This window comes from Oryctolagus cuniculus, chromosome X, assembly GCF_051225735.1.
Source record: "Oryctolagus cuniculus isolate XC-2025 breed Fujian yellow rabbit chromosome X, ASM5122573v1, whole genome shotgun sequence".
Lineage (NCBI taxonomy): Eukaryota > Metazoa > Chordata > Mammalia > Lagomorpha > Leporidae > Oryctolagus > Oryctolagus cuniculus.
The window spans coordinates 41,984,960-42,004,404 of NC_142888.1; positions in this window are offsets into that span (position 1 = coordinate 41,984,960).

Genomic DNA, 19,445 nt, shown 5'->3' on the forward strand with positions numbered 1-19,445 from the left:
ATATTTGCTTCAAAATGGATGGAACTGGAGATCCTTAAGTGAAGTAAGACTGGCATAGGAAGAAATAAATCTCACATGTTCTCTGATATATGGGTTTCTAAAACATGGTGGATATAAATATAAATGGTTTTAATTAGGGTGGGAAGATTCATTACTGAAGATACTGGGTGGTAGGATAACAGATATAGAAACAGAGTTAGAAAAAACGAACCAGTTGCAATGTTCCATAATATGGTGTTGTGACTTTAGTTCATGATAAGATACACTGTATAAGAAATTGGAATGGAGGGACTTGTAGGTCTTAAACACAAAATAAGCAAGGGAAATCCTCATTATCTAGATTGATTAAATTATGTTGGGAGAGTACTTGGATGTTGCACTGTATCCTGTAATAATATACAAGTAGTGTTAATCAAAGACTGAGCAAAATTTTCAAAATCAGAAATGTCTCTATATTCCATCAATGAACTATCTGCACTATGTGATTAACCAAACTACATCATTTACAAAGCATAAGAAAGTAATAAGGCAATAATCTCCAGTCCTGCTAAGGATTATTTCAACAATCTTAAAATTTAAAAGTCAAGGTTGCCTTTCCCATTGTACTTTCTTCTGATCCCTTGCATGACTTTCTGATATTCTATGAATGCCATTGTTGCAAAGCTAAACTTGAACCTAAATGGAAGAATAGTTGTAAGGTTTTAATATGTATTTATTTTCTTGAAAGGAGGAGGGGCAGTAGTGGGTAGATCTTCCATCCACTAGTTCACTTGTCAATGTTTGCAAAACCTGGGACTGGTTCCAGTTTAATCTAGGAGCCAGGAACACCTTTTGTATCTCCAATGTAGGCAGAAGGTACATGAGTACATAAAACATCATCAAATGCCCCTCAGATACATTTTAGCAAGAATCTAGATTAGAAGTGGGGAATGGCCAGGACCTGAATGAGGAAGATAAATATGAGATGAGGGCATCCCATGTCATGGCTTACCTCACTGCTCATGACCCCATCCCTTTATACTATTTCATTCATTCTTAATACTGTTGTCAAATTACAGGCATGATGTTCAAACTTGGATCCATGTATTTCAGTTTAAAAAAAGGCTTAGGATAACTGTTAAGATTGATAAAACTGTATTCCACAATTGAGGACCCAGGTGCATTTCCTGATTCTGATCCTAACTCCAGCTTCCAATTAAAGCAGACCCTGGGAAGTCATGATGATGTCTCAGGACATGTGGTTTGTGCCACCCACATGGAAAACCTGAAGTGAGTTACCTGTTCTCAGGTTTAGATCTGACCCCTCCCTGGAAGATGTGAGCATTTGTGAAGTGAACTTGTGAATAGGAGCTCTTTCTCTCATTCATTGCCTCTTGTTTTCTATCAAGTAAATTAGAAAATAATTCATCAGACATAAAGTGCAACATAGTCTTGGAAGTCATCCAAGTAAAGAAAAGACTGAAAGCAAATGGAGGTATAGCAAAATATTTATATTCTTTATTCCAACGTAACCTAACAGATAATATTATCATTTTAATAAAAACTTAACAATGAACAGTGTTGTTACAATTTCTGATCATTAAAATTAATGATAGAAATTATATAAACGATAGGAGTAAAGAGTTGAGAACATTCTTTTATAAGATATCAGAGCTTCCAAAGAAATAGTGTTCCAAACCAATTTTATGTGCTAGATACATTACATTTTTGTCAACTTAAGATACATATGTACAGATTTCAAAAGTAAAATAGAATGAAGATATAAAATGATTAAATAGAAAATATGCAGAAACATGGTCCATTATAACACCATTACATTGAAGCCTGGAAAAGCAATATGCACTTCAGGTTAATCAGGATTTGTGTCAGAACATTTAAAAGAGTTACACAGTGAGATGAGCAGATCATTTTCTATGAGGATAGTACAGTGTTTCATATCAGTGTTCATAGATAGAGCATCAGAATATTTAAGAAAAATGCTTACAAAACTGCAAGGATTGCCCAGTGTTTATAAGAACAAATAAACACAATGGTATAAATACCCAACCAGGGGTAATTAATAGTTATCCATATGTCATTGTGCAGATACATCAGCTAACACTAGATGGAGAAAATAAATAAATAAGGTCACTTCAAGTGTTGAAAAGGCCCAAAAGTCAGTATATATGGAAGAAAAGATAGACAACCCATTTTAACTATCAATATTTCCTACAGAAGCACAGTCTATATACAATCTATAACATGACAGCATTTTGCCATAATGTAACAAAAAAGGCCAAGAATTAGCAGATGAGGAACAAAAATCAAGAAAGATATTGTCACAAATACCAAACAAAGCTAGCAAAACTCATGGTTTAGAGAAACAGAAAGTAAGCAAACAAAAACATCAAAGAACCAGGACTTTCCTCCAGGGGCAGAAGTAGAAGAGATTGGGAAAATACCTGAACTGACCAAAGCACCTATATTTTCCTGAATATTAGTTCTATGGATGTTAACATTCTTATTCAAATTTAGCAGAAAACAAAGATGTCAACAATTGTCTTCCTTTCAGGTTTTATTACTGTATATTAGGGATCTATGCAAGAGTATGTATGTCTCACATGAAATCATGGCACATAATTTCTAAACTGGTGTACTAAGTGCAATTAAAAGGAAACAACCTCTTTATCCCACAGTATCAAGGGACACCAAACTCAGGTTCCCAGACTTTGGGGATCACTCTCAGGAGATGCAAACTAAGGGGATTCACTCTCAGGAACTAAGACAAACCTCAGCAGCCAGAACATTTAATTCTGAGAGTTCCACACTTTTCACTTTTCCCTCCCAACAGTTTGCATTGGCTCCCTCCTCCAAGGTCTTAATTCTCACCAGAAATCAAACACTTACAATCAGTTTAAGTCTGTGACCTGTGCAGTCATTTTCGTGGCCACTAACACCAAATGTGTGTTGTTTGCTTAATATCAAACAACACATCTATAACACCTATGACTTACCAACAGTTCATTGCTGACATTATATAGAATTAGTAGACATAACGGATTAAGATTTTAGCATAAACACATCCCAGGCATATACCAATGAAAAGCATGTATTTGATTTTCTGGCTCCAGTCAAAATTATGAAGTTATCCAGAGATCCCCTCTAAAGCTATCTTACTTGCATGAGCTTAGCTATGGCCTGAAATTTGTGTATTAGACAGGATCATAGCCACTCATATTACCCATGAAATATCTGAGTCTTAAAATCAAAGGTACAGGCATTGAGGAGAAAAGAATTTTTTTTCTTTTACCAGTCACAAATGAACTCTCAAATTTATAAACCATTTTACAGCCAGGAGAATCTGATATTCTGAGATATTCTCAAATGCTGCAAGCTATCATTTGACTAAACCAAATTTGGATGCATAATGAAACTACTGTGTGTTCAACAGTGTATTTGATTCTCAGTTCTCACACCAGTTAGCTTGGGGTTAGGGAGTGAAGAATGATTGGCCTTTACAAAGATATTACTCTCCACAGAAGGGTGTGAAGGCCTTTAATCCCAATTAGGAGAGATTAATCATTGGGAACAGGCGGGACCCTAATGAAGTGATTAGGCTAAATCAATTCATGTGATTATTGAGTGACTGCTTATTCCCAGGTGTGTGCTACAGAAACTACTTCATATTTGAACCTCCTGCAATTTCATTATTCAGTCATATGGTCTCTGTGCCACCCAAACCTCTGCCAACAAGATGACCATCAACAGATACTGCCCTCTGACCTTGGACCCTAACCATGGGACAAATACCATTTCTTTCTACATTACTGAGTCTGTACTATTCTGTTATTAGCATCCAACAAAACCTGACTCAGAACCTAGGAAGAGCTGTGCTGACAGGACTGAATTGTAAACTAGTGACCTCGTTTCTCAACCAAAGGATATCAGATCACATGTGGAAGTTCATTTCTCCATGTGGATTCGGTAACCACCATCAATTTGGAAAGCTGTGAGGCCCCAGGGTTCACACAAACCCTTTTCCTTTAGACACAGGACAGGACACCAGGGTCCTGGCTACTGGCCCAGCTCACCTCCTGCGACCATAGAATACTGGTTTCTGACACTCACCACTTTCCTGCTTCCAATGAATCCCAGCAGCCTCCTGAGGGCTCCTGAGTGTGGTGAGGGAAGTTCACAGAGCAGCAATGGGTGAAACACCTGAGACCTCTCTCAGGAACAAACCCAGAAAGCCTAACATTGGGATGCCAGAAAAGAAGATGCTGTGTGGTTCAGCAGTGTTGCCTTTGAACACCTGATTTTAAAGTCTGCCCTCACAATGAGCATGCATAACATCAGAGAACACACAGCCAATCCAAATGCTCCTAGCATGACGGCCATAGCGTGGGGTTGTGGCAGGTGGGGGCAGAGAGGAACTCTGCTTGGTCTCAAGTCTGAAACTGCCTCATCTTTGCAGCTTGATCCTCCCAACAGCAGGGGCTGCTCTCACCTCCCTGATGATCATGACATCAGAGCACTGTCCCTCCCTCCTTTTTCCAGGACCCTATTAAAATCTTGTGACCCTTGGACTTTCAATAATGGTCTCATATGTAACAGAATGCTGAATCTTTCCAGTATTCTGGGTCTTTATATGATTTATATTCTTGGCTCTTTTGTAAGGTCATTTGACTTTAAAAAAAAATGACTCCAGGACTATTTTAAGATACTAAAAAATACATTACATAGATTGACCTCTCTTTCTCTTGTTTCTATTACAGATATTCACTTGTAGTTCTGTATTCTGTAATTTAATATTGTTGTCTGTTTCGTTCTTACTGGCATGTCATAACACATTGGGTTTATATATTGATCTTATACACAGTAATCCTGCATAATTCTCTGGTCAGTTTTTATTTGTTTTGAATTTTATGGGATTATCTCCGTATATAATGTTTCATTAACATGTATTGATGGTTTTGCTGCTTAAAAGCATAACCTTCTACATAACAATTTCTGTTTTTTAAATTTCCTAACTGCACATCTGGGACATTGTTGAAGACAGAAAATACAAGGAGAGCGGCTTGTACAGCTGTGTTCCGAGGGAAATAGCTTTCAGTGTTCTATGACAATTATGGTTTATATTATAGGTGCATTGCAGCCCATCTTAGTTATAATAAGTAATAACTATTTTTACTGCTTTACTCACAGTTTATTTTTGTGATTAGATGCTTAATTTTATTCAAAACTTTTCATCTTTTAATTGCAGTTGCCATGTGATTTTTTTGTGTTTCTCTTCCACATGAATTATTTACATGATTTATTTAGAAATGTTAAACACCTTGGAATCTTTGACTCTCTCTTGCTTTTTTATTGATTTCTTGTTATTTCATATTTTGCTCTATATTAACATTTTGCTTAAAATATTTGTACCTCTTTTTATAAAGATATGTTCTTTAAGTTCCTTTTTAGTTCATGTCTTGATCTGACTGTGGCATCAATGTAATACTGCATTCAGAAAATAAATTAAATCGTATTCCATATTTATTACCACTGTTTATGAATCTGGGAAATTGAGGAGTGTTTTACTGCCTTGAATATGAGGGAAATTCTACAAATCTAGGCCAGAAATTTTGCTTTTCGAATTTGTTCATTGGTTATTTTGATTTTTCAACACTGAGTCAACTTACTTTGTTTGCATAGCAGATTCCTATGTTATTGAAGATTTTTGATAAATTTATTTCATAACGTGGTGGCTCTGGGTTTATGTTTTTCTTTAAAAAAACCTATTTCTTTGCGTTTCAGGATATTCTTTAACTGTGTTGCTAAACTTTATTAATTTGGTCAAGAACAATGCTGTTTGGATTTCTGTCACTGGTTATCTGTGTTGCACATTTTTACTTTTTCTTAAGATTATACTAGTCTTTATTAATTCTACTCATTTTATAAAAATATTAATGTATTTGAAAGGAAGCGTTACAGAGAAGCAGAGGCAGAGAGAGAGAGATGCATTCCATGCAAGATTCACTCCCCAAATGGCTGAAATGACCAGAGCTGGGCAAAACTGAAACCAGGAGTTAGGAGACTCTTCTGGCACTCACATGTGGGTGCAGGGGCCCAAGGATGTGGGCCATCTTCTACTGCTTTTCCAGGCCATAGAAGAGAGCTGTATTGGAAGTGGAGCAGTTGGGACTTGAACTGGCACACATATTGGATGCCAACACTGCAGACGGCAGTTTTACCTGATACGCCACCGTGCCAACCGTCTACTCATATGTTTTAAAAACACTTTTCCTTTATTATTTGTTTCCATTGTACAGTCTTACTAAAGGTATTATATTGATGATGTCCTCCATTTTCACTATGCTATATTGCTGTATAGTTCATCTTAGATCTTAAGAAGGATGTCATGATGATTATGTCTCTGTCTTCTCACATAATATTTTGAGCCTATAAATTTATCTGTGCACTGATTTATATGACATCTCCTCTATTTCTTTCTGTGTTTGCCAACCCTCCGTCACTCTGCCAACTATTTGCCTCGTGATGTCTCAAGCCCTATTGCCTTCCAGCTATGCCAGACCTTATGTATCTCTGATCTTGCTCCTGAAACCATATCTTATCAGCAATTTTACCAGTTTATGTGGCTTGGTCTTGTGTTCATCCTTGTAATCTTGCATTTAAAAATCGTTGACATCCAAGCCTGCTCTTAGTAGCCTATCCTTGTGCCTGCAGCAAGGGCCGGCTTCAGGGTCTCCATCGCTTTTGTTTACACCACGTCTTTCCTCAAGTGGCTCCTACTGTGCTTGTATCTTATGCCAATCCTCATGAGTCTCCAGCTCCTCTACATGTAGCCATTATCTTCCCCTCATATGCTGACCTCTCTGATTCATACAGCCCATGTCAGGACACCTGGGTCTCCATTCCTTTATACACATTGACTTCACTCCTAATTCCTGGTTATTGCTGCATTCCTCTAAAGAAGGCTAAAATTCCCAATTGGTTTGCAATATTTGTCTCACTGTTGCAAATATATTGAGAATTACTGCCTGGCCTGAAAGTCGGTTGGTGGACAATCAGTTGAGAAATCACACAGATATTCGCTATCAGTACAGCTGCAGTGTCCTTTCCAATTTTTCAAAACAAAATGCTAATGTTACACACAAATGGCATAGCCATGAACAATGCCTGCCCTGCAACAAGGAAACAGAAACCACTTATTATTGAATGAGACAACTGTGCAGAATAGATATTCAAACTTTAACATATTTAAATGCTGGATTTTGAATATAAGTATATATTTGACCCTCAGGTCAAACCAAATCTCCTGGCTCTGATGTCTAATAGCCCCTGAAATTAGGATCTCACTATCAAACTGCCCTGGAAAATCCCCAAGCACAAGCATCCAAGAAGCGTTCACAGCAGCTGCTTCCTGCCACACTACTGAGTGTACCACCATGTGATGTTCTCCCTGACTTCCCTTTATCCATTATCCACCGGCTGGTACCCAATCTGGCCATCCACAACAAAAGCAGAGTACTCTCTACTTGATGCTGTGCTGAAGGGGCTCTTAAATTGATGGATTTCAGGGAAATCTCATGGGTTCCTCTGGACCTTCCTTGACACTGATGAGGCTCATCCTCCCATATAGTCACCAGTGATAGGCCACTGGCATACTGGGTCTGAAACCCCACAGGCACTCCTCTGGATGACAGTCACCTTTTACTGGCTCATGACATAGATAACTGTGGCCCGATTGGAGACTGAATTATAGGGCATGCTCTCTTCAATTCATTATTGCAGTGCATCAGCCCTGCTGGGTCACTGACAGACTTAGGATAATTTCATGGTCAACATTATTAATGCAGGACCCATGTTTCCTCATGAAATCTGGCATTGTTCCTCCACACCTCTCATTTACCATTTCTGATCCTTGGCATGCATTGAAGTTGTGATAGTCTAATATCAATCTCCAGTATCTGTCTGATTTTAACTGTCTAAACTGTTGAATTAAATCTGGATATGTTGGAGTTCACAATCTATGATTCTTGCCTCATTTATTTTTAAGGAAAGAACTTAAACAGATAATACTCTTTAAAACATAAATCCAGTATCAGTATACCAACTTTCAAAATTGATAATTTAATATTATCTAATACCCATTGTTTCTGAAATGTAACATAGATTCTGACTTAGGTATAGTTGGAAGGATGGTTAGAGGGTTTCATTTGTATCTGCTCTTACATTGTAGGTCACGGAACCAATGTTGTGTCCTTCCCATTACCAAGTATTTTCCCTCCATTTTACAATTTGAGAGCAGAGAGGTTAACCATGTTGGGCTAGGGGAACCAATAGACTCTTTGAAAACTTACCTTGGACTAGAGCACTGTTTTCTACCATAGTCGCTATTATTTTGGAATCTTAACATTCAAGTTGTTATCTGAGTTCCCAGTGTATATGACATTCCCTACCATGAGGAATGATCCACAGAAAAGATCCACCTCTGTTATTCTCAGCAATAACAGTGCCCTTTGCACCAACACCAATTTTATTGCTTTTGTAAATGGAATGTCTTTGGGCCTCTTGTAGAACATAGTCATTTTATAACTTTTTCAGCTGTATCAGTTTAGTAACTGTAGCATAATTCCTGTGAGATTTTGATTGTTTCTTTCTCTATCACAGAAATTCAGCTATTTCTACCTCCCTTAGCATGGACTGTTTTTGGTTTAAGTTTTCAAATGTCATCCTAGTATTACCATCATCCTTTGGGATCTTTGACAATGGGTTAAAACCTTTGTTGTTGATGAGTGTTCTCACATTGAGCAACCCTCCCTTTTCTAAATTTTTCCTCCACCCTCAGGACTCAGTCTCATGCACACTCTGCCACTCCTGATAAAACATATTGGCTAGGCCTTGCAACTGTTTCTTTTTAGACACAGCAATTTTTCTCACTTAAACGATTATACTTCTGTAGCTAGGGCCATTAGCATGCAAAGGTTATTTAGCCTTGAAAGCTACTGTTAGGAAGAGTAGATGCAGTGAAATCCCAAAGTGAAGTCTATTTCTGGGTGGCAAACTCCTTTCTTTCTCTAAGGCATATGTGATATGATAATATTATATTGACTTAAGTTGATGGAGTCAGAGTGGCCACAATATGAGTGATTTTAGAAAGTCCATTGTCTGGGGACTAGTTTGGCAAGAGAGTATAGTTAAATCTACTAGCCAAAGATCATTTTCCTCAAGAGAAAGGGACATAGCAGGTTATGCTATCATCAAGATTATGTAAGTATATTATAAAGCTTCATAGGTGTACTATCATAATTTAGACTTTTTTTATAGCCTTTCTTGTTTTACCCCCATAACCACCTGTTAGGATAATATTATCAGCATTAAAATGATAGTTATGTCAAAATGCTTTATAGCCACAGTTATTAATTTTAGATTAATCAGAGATGGAAACTAATTTTCATGGCTGTAAATTATCATAATTGTAGTTAGTTGAATCATTTAGAAGCTTTCTGCACTTTTAGAACATATTTTTAAAACCAAAAATTAAAATGTAATATACAGTTTTGTCTTTATTGCATATAGCAATGTGTATCAAGTGTTTTATGTCCTAGAATCAAGATGGTCATAAAAATGTGCTTTATATATATATATATATATATATAACACATTTATATATATATAGCACATTTTTATGATCTCTATATATAATCTATATTATATTTATATATAATAAATGAAAGTGCTTAACATATACCTTAAACTATAAGTCAGTATTCATTGGTGTAGATGTCTATCTGAATTTCAAGATTCTGGGTTATGCAATATAATTCTATTAATTCATCTCATTCAGAAGAGAACAAGTCCTAGGCTGCTTTCATACTCTGCTGGACTTGTGCTAACAGTGTTAAACTTCCTAAGAAACCTCCACTGTAAACTTATTACTTTTTCCCCCAAATACTCTATTTTTAATTGATAGCTGGTGGCAAAGTGCTTCTGCTTAAAACAGAAATAATCTTAAGATGATAAACAAGCTGTAATTAACATGTTCCAATCATAAACATCACTAGAATGGAGAACTCAATGCTCTGTTAAAGAGTAATGAAGCATCAAGCTATGGATGTATCTCAGTGGATCCCTGGTGGTGGAACATGTTGTGGATAATAAGAGCATTGACATATTTGCAAGTCTTCAATTAATGACAAAGTGTATAATAATTCAACTCAATAGACAATATAGTCAGTTTGAATACTTCTAATCAAAGTGGAAAAAATTCCTCTTACATTAGTAAGCACCAAATCACAAGGGTACTTATATCATGAAGGATGCATTTATGAGTAGTAAGCCACTTTTATCATTTAAATCTTACTTTACTAGAAATTATGGACTTTGCATTTGGTTAAACTTAGTTTTTTAAAAAAGATTTATTCATTTATATGGAAGTCAGAGTTACACAGAGAGAGAAGCAGAGGCAGAGGCGGGGGGTCTTCCATCTGCTGGTTCACTTCCCAATTGGATGCAACAGCTGGAGCTGTGCTTATCCAAGGCCAGGAGCCAGGAGCTTCTTCCAGGACTCTCACATAGATACAGGGCCCAAGGATTTGGGCTATCCTCTACTGATTTTCCAGGCCATAGCCGTGAACTGGATTGTAAGTGGAGAAGCTAGGACTCGAACTGGTGCCCATATTGGATGCCAGCACTTCAGGCAGCAGCTTTACCTGCTACACCACAGTGTCACCCCATGCTTAAACTTATAATGAACAATTTAGAGATGAAATATAAAACATATAAAGAGTGGGGGCTGACATTTTGGTGTAGCGGGTAAAGACATCTCCTGTATTGCTGGCATTTCATATGGGTGCCCCAATTGAGTCCCAGTTATTTCATTTCTGATCTGTCCCCCTGCTAATGTGCCTGGGAAAGTTGCAGAGCATTGCCCACTTGCTTGGGTCACTGCACCCACATGGGATACCTAGAAGCATCTCTTGGCTTTTGACCAGAAACAGCATCATTTTACCTAGCAGTAGTGCTCAAATAGAATGAAGTACAAGCTATGTATGGATTTCAAAATTTTTGCACCAAAAGAAGTCCATCTATTTTTTTCTATGAACTTTTTGAAGCCTCAGTGTATTATATGACCATATGGACCAAAAACGGCTTTTCCTTTGCTTACATTCATTATTTTAAAGAAAGTTCTAGGGATAGTGCTGTGGTGTAGTGGTTAATGCCAATGCCTGCAGTGTTGGTCTACATTATGAGTGCCCATTTGAGAACCAGGTGCTCTACTTCTGACTCAGCTCTTTCTATGGCCTGGGAAAGCAGTAGAAGATGGCCAAAGTGCTTGTAAACATGTACCCATGTGGGAGATCAGCCCAGCTTGAGCTGTTGTGGCAACTTGGGGAGTGAAACAATGGATGGAAGTTCTCTTCCTCTGCCTCTGCCTCTTTGTAACTCTGCCTTTCAAATAAACAAACCTTAAAAAAAAAGAAAGTTCTGTGGCTGAATAGTGTAGAAAAATCTAGCGCCTCCTTCCTGTCATTCCAATTGGCTCAGGGATAGAAATTCCTTGCATGACACAAAGATCCTGGTGCAGGTTGCCAAATGTGACATTTGGAGTTCTAATCATCTCTAGTGCTGGGTGGCAATTTTGTCCTTATTCCCTTAGTTGAACTTCAGGAGGGCCAATGTATTCTGTGACTAAGATGGTTTTAAATTCTGTCTCTTGTCATAATGTCCCACGCTTCCAGCAGAATTTCTCCCTTCACAGTAAAGAGATTGTGGCTATGTTCTTCCTGGTGGCAGCAGATGATAAGTTTGGGAAGCAATAAAACAATGTGGGCTCATGTTTTATCAAAAAAGAAAAGATTTCATTACTTGAGCGCCTATTTGGAAGTGGAAATTATCCTAATTTAGTGTTGCTTTTCTCATATAGGATTCCTGGAACATGAAAGAGAGACAGACTATCAAACAATAGTGTACATGAGCTGGGAGAAAGTATGCAAATTAACTAACCTCTTCATGTTTTACATGGGAACGTGGGACAAGCACTAGAAAATTTTCTTCTGTTCCAAGCTGAGGACTCTGCTTGAGGATTTCTCACTCCCAGGGCATATTGTTTTTCCTATTCCACCAGAATGGAACCCTTTTGCTGAGGGGACAGATATTAATTCCCTCCAAATCAAGTGTGAGTGCGGTTTTCAGGTTATTTCAATCAGAATTCCATAGCCAGTCAGCAGGGTGGGGTGAATGAATCCGGGAACAGCCAGTTTCCTTGTGACTAAATCAAGCCCAATATCACTAAGGACTCTTGGATTTCTTTGGATTTTTTCACATTTTTCTCATTTTTCATGGTTTGTAATGAATTTTCTGATGTGAACTTTGGATTTGAGGCTGGAATATGGAGTTCAGGGCACAGGGGGAATGGTCTTTTTCAATCAGGGCACAACTGTTGGCTTGCTCCAATTCTGGCTTTCTGTCATGGTTTTGGGTGCCTCAGCCGATTTTTGCATTCTTGAGCCGCAATTTCCTAAATTGTTTCTGGGTCTGAGTTTGTTTTGCCTTCTCCCTTCCCAAATGTTGTATTCTGATGCAATACAAACAAGAGTTTAGACAAAGTATCCATTAGGACATAAAAACACACAACAAATTGGCGTTTCATGCTTAGAAATCTACAGGCAACTCGACCAAGAGGAGTTTCTGTATTTTGTAAAATGAAATGGAACCCTTTTGCTGAGGGACAAGTTATTAATTACCTCCAAATCGAGTGTGAGTGCTATTTTCAGGTTAACTCAATCAGAATTCCACAGCCCAACTAACTAAAAAAAGACCCAAATCATTAAAATCAGAGATGAAAAAGGAAACGTACAACAGACCCCACTAAAATAAAAAGAATCATCAGAAATTACTACAAGGACTTGTATGCCAGCAAACACGGAAACCAATCAAAAATGGATAGATTCCTGGACACATGCATCCTACCGAAATTGAACCAGGAAGACATCGAAAACCTAAACAGACCCATAACTGAGACAGAAATTGAAACAATAATAAAGGACCTCAGAAGAAAGATAAGCCCAGGACCAGATGGATTCACTGCTGAATTCTACCAGACATTTAAAGAAGAACTGACTTCAAAACTTCTCAAACTATTCAGAATAATCAAAAAAGAGGGAATCCTCCTAAATTCTTTCTATGAAGCCAGCATCACCTTAATTCCTAAGCCGGAGCATTGAAAGAGAATTTCAGACCAATATCCCTGATGAACATAGATGCAAAAATCCTCAATAAAATTCTGCCCAATAGAATGCAACAGCACATCAGAAAGATCATCCACCCAGACCAAGTGGGATATATCCATGGTAAGCAAGGATGGTTCAATGTGTGCAAAACAATCAATGTGATACACCGCATTAACAGACTGCAGAAGAAAAACAATATGATTATTTCAATAGACGTTGAAAAGGCATTTGTAAAATACAAAACCCTTTTCTGATGAAAACTCTAAGCAAACTGGGTATGTAAGGAACATTCCTCAATACAGTCAAAGCAATTTATGAAAAAAACACGGGCAACTTCCTATTGAATGGGGAAAAGTTGGAACCATTTCCACTGAGATCTGGTACCAGACAGGGATGCCCACTCTCACCATTGCTAGTCAATATAGTTCTGGAAGATTTACTCAGAGCTATTAGGCAAGAAAATGAAATTAAAGGGTTACAAATTGGGAAAGAAGAACTCAAACTATCCCTCTTTGCCGATGATATGATTCTTTATTTAGGGGACCCAAAGAACTCTACTAAGAGACTATTGGAACTCATAGAAGAGTTTGGCAAAGTAGCAGGATATAAAATCAATGCACAAAAATCAACAGCCTTTGTATACACAGGATGAACTGCTAAGATCAATCCCATTCACAATAGCTACAAAAACAATCAAATACCTTGGAATAAACTTAACCAAGGACGTTAAAGATCTCTACGATGAAATTTACAAAACCTTAAAGAAAGAAATAGAAGAGGATACCAAGAAATGGAAAAATCTTCCATGATCATGCATTGGAAGAATCAATATTATCAAAATGTCCATTCTCTCAAAAGCAATTTATACATTCAATGCAATACCAATCAAGATACTGAAGACCATCTTCTCAGATCTGGAAAAATGATGCTGAAATTCATATGGAGACACAGGAGACCTCGAATAGCTAAAGCAATCTTGTACAACAAAAACAAAGCCGGAGGCTTCACAATACCAGATTTCAGGACATACTACAGGGCAGTTGTTATCAAAAGTGCATGGTACTGGTACAGAAACAGATGGATAGACCAATGGAACAGAATAGAAACAGCACAAATCAATCCAAACTTCTACAGCCAACTTATGTTTGATGAAGGATCCAAAACCAATCCCTGGAGTAAGGACAGTCTATTCAATAAATGGTGCTGGGAAAATTGGATTTCCACATGCAGAAGCATGAAGCAAGACCCCTACCTTTCACCTTACACAAAAATCCACTCAACATGGATTAAAGAGTTCAATCGATGACCCAACACGATCAAAATATCAGAGAGCATTGGAGAAACCCTGCAAGATATTGGTACAGCAAAAACTTCTTGGAAAATACCCAGAAGCACAGGCAGTCAAAGCCAAAATTAACATTTGGGATTACATCAAATTGAGAAGTTTTTGTACTTCAAAAGAAACAGTCATGAAAGTGAAGAGGCAACTGAAAGAATGGGAAAAATATTTGAAAACTATGCAACAGATAACAGGTTGGTAACAAGAATCTACAAAGAAATCAAGAAACTCCACAAAAACAAAACAAACAACCCACCTAGGAGATGGGCCAAGGAGCTTAATAAACATTTTTCAAAAGAGGAAATCCAAATGGCCAACAGACACATGAAAAAATTTTCAAGATCACTAGCAATCAGGGAAATGCAAATCAAAATCCAAATGGCCAACAGACACATGAAAAAATTTTCAAGATCACTAGCAATCAGGGAAATGCAAATCAAAACCACAATGAGGTTCCACCTCACCCCAGTTTGAATGGCTCACATTCAGAAATCTAACAACAACAGATGCTGGAGAGGATGTGGGGAAAAAGGGACACTAACACACTGTTGGTGGGAATGCAAACTAGTGAAGCCACTATGGAAGTCAGTCTGGAGATTCCTCAGAAACCTGAATATAACCCTACCATTCAACCCAGCCATCCCACTCCTTGGAATTTACCCAAAGGAAATTAAATTGACAGACAAACAAGCTGTCTGCACATTAATGTTTATTGCAGCTCAATTCACAATAGCTAAGACCTGGAACCAACCCAAATGCCCATCAACAGTAGACTGGATAAAGAAATTATGGGACATGTACTCTATAGAATACTATCCAGCAGTCAAAAACAACAAAATCCAGTCATTTGCAACAAGATGGAGGAATCTGGAAAACATTATGCTGAGTGAATTAAGCCAGACCAAAGGGACAAATATCATATGTTCTCCCTGATCAGCGACAACTAACTGAACACCAAATGGGAAACATGTTGAAGTGAAATGGACACTATGAGAAACAGTGACTTGATCAGCTCTTGTCCTGACTGTTGATGTACAAGGTAATACGTTATCCAGTTTAGCATTTTTTTTGTTCTAGTAAAATTTGTTGAACTCTGTAATTAACAAACAATTATTCTTAGGTGATTAAATTTTAACTAAAAAGTGATCCCTGTTAGGAATTTGGAAAACAGTATGTTGAGTGAAATAAGCCAGTCCCAAAGGGACAAATATGATATGTTCTCCCTGATCGGTGACAACCAACTGAGCACCAAATAGGAAACCTGTTAAAGAGAAATGAACACTATGAGAAACGGTGACTTGATCAGCCCTTTCCTTGACTGATGATGACCAACTTAACACATTATCCCTCTTAGTAATTTTTTTGTTTGTTCTACATATGACTTTTGGTTGAATACTGTAATCAATACACAGTTATTCTTAAGTGTTGAAACTTAACTGATCACAATTGGTCATAATGAGAGGACTAAGAGCCAAAGGGATCACAAAAACAGACTAGTGTCTGCCAATACTAACCGATAGGATAAAAAAGGAGAGAATGATCCAACATGGGAAGCGAGATACACAGCAGACTCATAGAATGTCAGATGTCCTAAACAGCACTCTGGCCTCAGAATCAGCCCTTAAAGCACACGGATCTGCCTGAAAAGCCCATGAGAGTATTTTAGGCATGCAAAGCCAAGACACATTAGCAAAAAAAAAAAAAACCTAAATGAAAGATCTCCGTGAGTGAGATCCCAGTAGAAAGAACAGGCCATCAAATAAGAGGTGCCTTTCTCTTAAGGGAGGAGTGAACTTGCACTTTGGCTATGACCTTGTCTAAATAAGATTGGAGTTGATGAACTCAAAAGGCTTCCATAGCCTTGTCAACTCATGACAAGAGCCTAGGGAGATTAATGATGCCATAAACAAGCGTGTCAATTTGTTAAGTCAACAACAGTAGTCACTGTGCACTTACTCCCCATGTAGGATCTCTGTCCTTAATGGGCTGTACGTTGTGATTTAATGCTATAACTAGTATTCAAACAGTATTTTTCACTTTGTGTTTCTATGTGGGTGGAAACTGTTGAAATCTTTACTTAATGTATACTAAATTGATCTCCTGTATATAAAGAGAATTGAAAATGAATCTTGATGTGACTGGAATGGGAGAGGGAGTGGGAGATGGGAGGGTTGTGGATGGGAGGGAAGTGATGGGGGAAAGCCATTGTAATTCATAAGCTGTACTTTTTTACTAAATAAAAGTTTAACAAAACAAACAAACAAACAAAAAAGAAGTGGAACAGCCGGGTCTCAAACTGGCACCCATTTGAGATTCCAGCACTTCAGGCCAGGGCATTAACCCACTGTGCCACAGTGCTGGCCACAACTTTTTACTAGTTCAGTGTATATTACTATGTTGGTACTAAACCACCTCTGCTATATCATCGAAAAGACCAATAAATACAAATTCAGGCTTTATGTTTTACAATAATTTAGGAGATTCTATGTTCCAATTTGAATGACATGGTAAACATGTTACTGTTATAGCATCACAGAGCGGGAAACAAATTTGATATCAGGTTTGATACTTCTAATGCTTTATAATCCTGACAATTTTATGTTGTCAAATATTTATTTCATGATTTTAATAAAATATACTCATAAAGCTGCTATATCACAATATAACACAAACAAAAATAAACAACTTACTGGTGGTGTGTTCTTTTACTTTGGCCTTGGAAACAGGTAGTGGGAATTAGGACTGTACCTGGATGAGAAGAAAAATGGAAATGTGAGAGAAGTGGTGTGATTTGCTCCCAGACTCACAGAAATATCATGATAGAAGTGAATACAAAATACTAAATTCATTAGCTGTAGAAAAAAAGACCAATCAGCTTCCCTCAGTAGTAACTGTGCTTTACACATGACAAGTGCCAAGGAAGACTTCGTTGAAAGTGCACCAACAGTGACTTGATCAGCTCTTTTCCTGACTGTTGATGTACAATGTAATACTTTATCCAGTTTAGCATTTTTTTGTTCTAGTAAAATTTGTTGAACTCTGTAATTAACACACAATTATTCTTAGGTGATTGAATTTTAACTGAAAAGTGATCCCTGTTAGGAATTTGGAAAAGAGTACAGTATCCTGAGTGAAATAAGCCAGTCCCAAAGGGACAAATATGATATGTTCTCCCTGATCGGTGACAACTAACTGAGCACCATAAAGGAAACCTGTTAAAGAGAAATGAACACTATGAGAAACGGTGACTTGATCAGCCCTTACTTTGACTGATATGAACAACTTAATACGGTATCCCTCTTAGTATTTTTTGTTTGTTCTACTTAATACTTTTGGTTGAATACTGTAATCAATACACAGTTATTCTTAAGTGTTGAAACTTAACTGAAAAGTGTTCACTGGTAAATATAAGAGTGGGAATAAGAGAGGGAAGAGATGTGCAATTCGGGACATGCTCAAGCTGACTTACCTCAAATGGTAGAGTTAGAACCATACCAGAGGATTCCAATTCAATCCCATCAAGGTGACATGTACCAATGACATCTACTAGTCCCAGTGATCAAAGCACAGAAAAGCAAAGGAACAAAGAGCCTGTAGCAAGATCTGGGATTGAGATAGCCACAACACACCGGATATTTCAGCTTTCCTCCAGGCATATCCGGACAATGTGTTGTGGAATTAGGGTGAAATTTAAGCAAAAACTCACAGTCAAAGTGGTTTTGGAGAAAAGCACAATATTTCTGCTCGGCAAGTGGATCCAATGTCATATTTACAAACAGAAATTGCATGTTTTCTCGGGTTTCTGAAGCTTTTTGCCTAGAAAACTCGAATTTGTGGAGGAATTGACTCCATGTAGAACCCATTACTGTTTGCAGCCAGAAAACAAAAAGTTACATGGTAAAATGCATTCAAAACTGTCAAATCGGTAGATAAAGCCCAGAAAACACAAACAAACACAGAGGCTGTAGCAAGATCTGGGATTGAGATAGCCACAACACACCGGATATTTCAGGTTTCCTCCAGGCATATCCGGACAAAGTGTTGTGGAATTCGGGTGAAATTTAACCAAAAACTCACCGTCAAATTGGTTTTGGAGAAAAGCACTATCTTTCTATTCGACAAATGGATCCAATGTCATGTTTACAAACAGAAATAGCATGTTTTCTTCGGTTTCTGATGCTTTTTGGCTAGAAAACTCGAAGTTGTGGAGTAATTCACTCCATGTGGAACCCATTAGCGTTTGCCGGCAGAAACCATAAAGTTACATGCTAAAATGCACTCAAAACCATCAAGTCTGTAGATAAAGCCCAGAAAACAGAAACAAACACAGAGGTTGTAGCAAGATCTGGGATTGAGAAAGCCACGACACACCGGATATTTCTGCTTTCAGCCAGGCATATCCAGACAAAGTGTTGTGGAATTCAGGTGAAATTTAACCAAAAAATCACCGTCAAAGTGGTTTTGGAGAAAAGCACAATCTTTCTGATCGGCAAGTGGATCCAATGTCATGTTCACAAACAGAAATAGCATGTTTTCTCGGGTTTCTGAATTGTGCTGAGAAAACTCGAATGTGTGGAGGAATTGACTCCATGTGGAACCAATTAGCGTTTGCTGCAGAAAACAAAAAGTTACATGCTAAAATGCATTCAAAACCATCAAGTCCATAGATAAAGACCAGAAAGAACAAACGAACACATAGGCTGTAGCAAGATCTGAGATTGAGATAGCCACAACACACCGGATATTTCTGCTTTCCTCCAGGCATATCCGGACAAAGTGTTGTCGATTTCGAGGGAAATTGAACCAAAAAATCACCGTCAAATTGGTTTTGGAGAAAAGCACAATCTTTCTGTTCGGCAAGTGGATCCAATGTCATGTTTACAAACAAA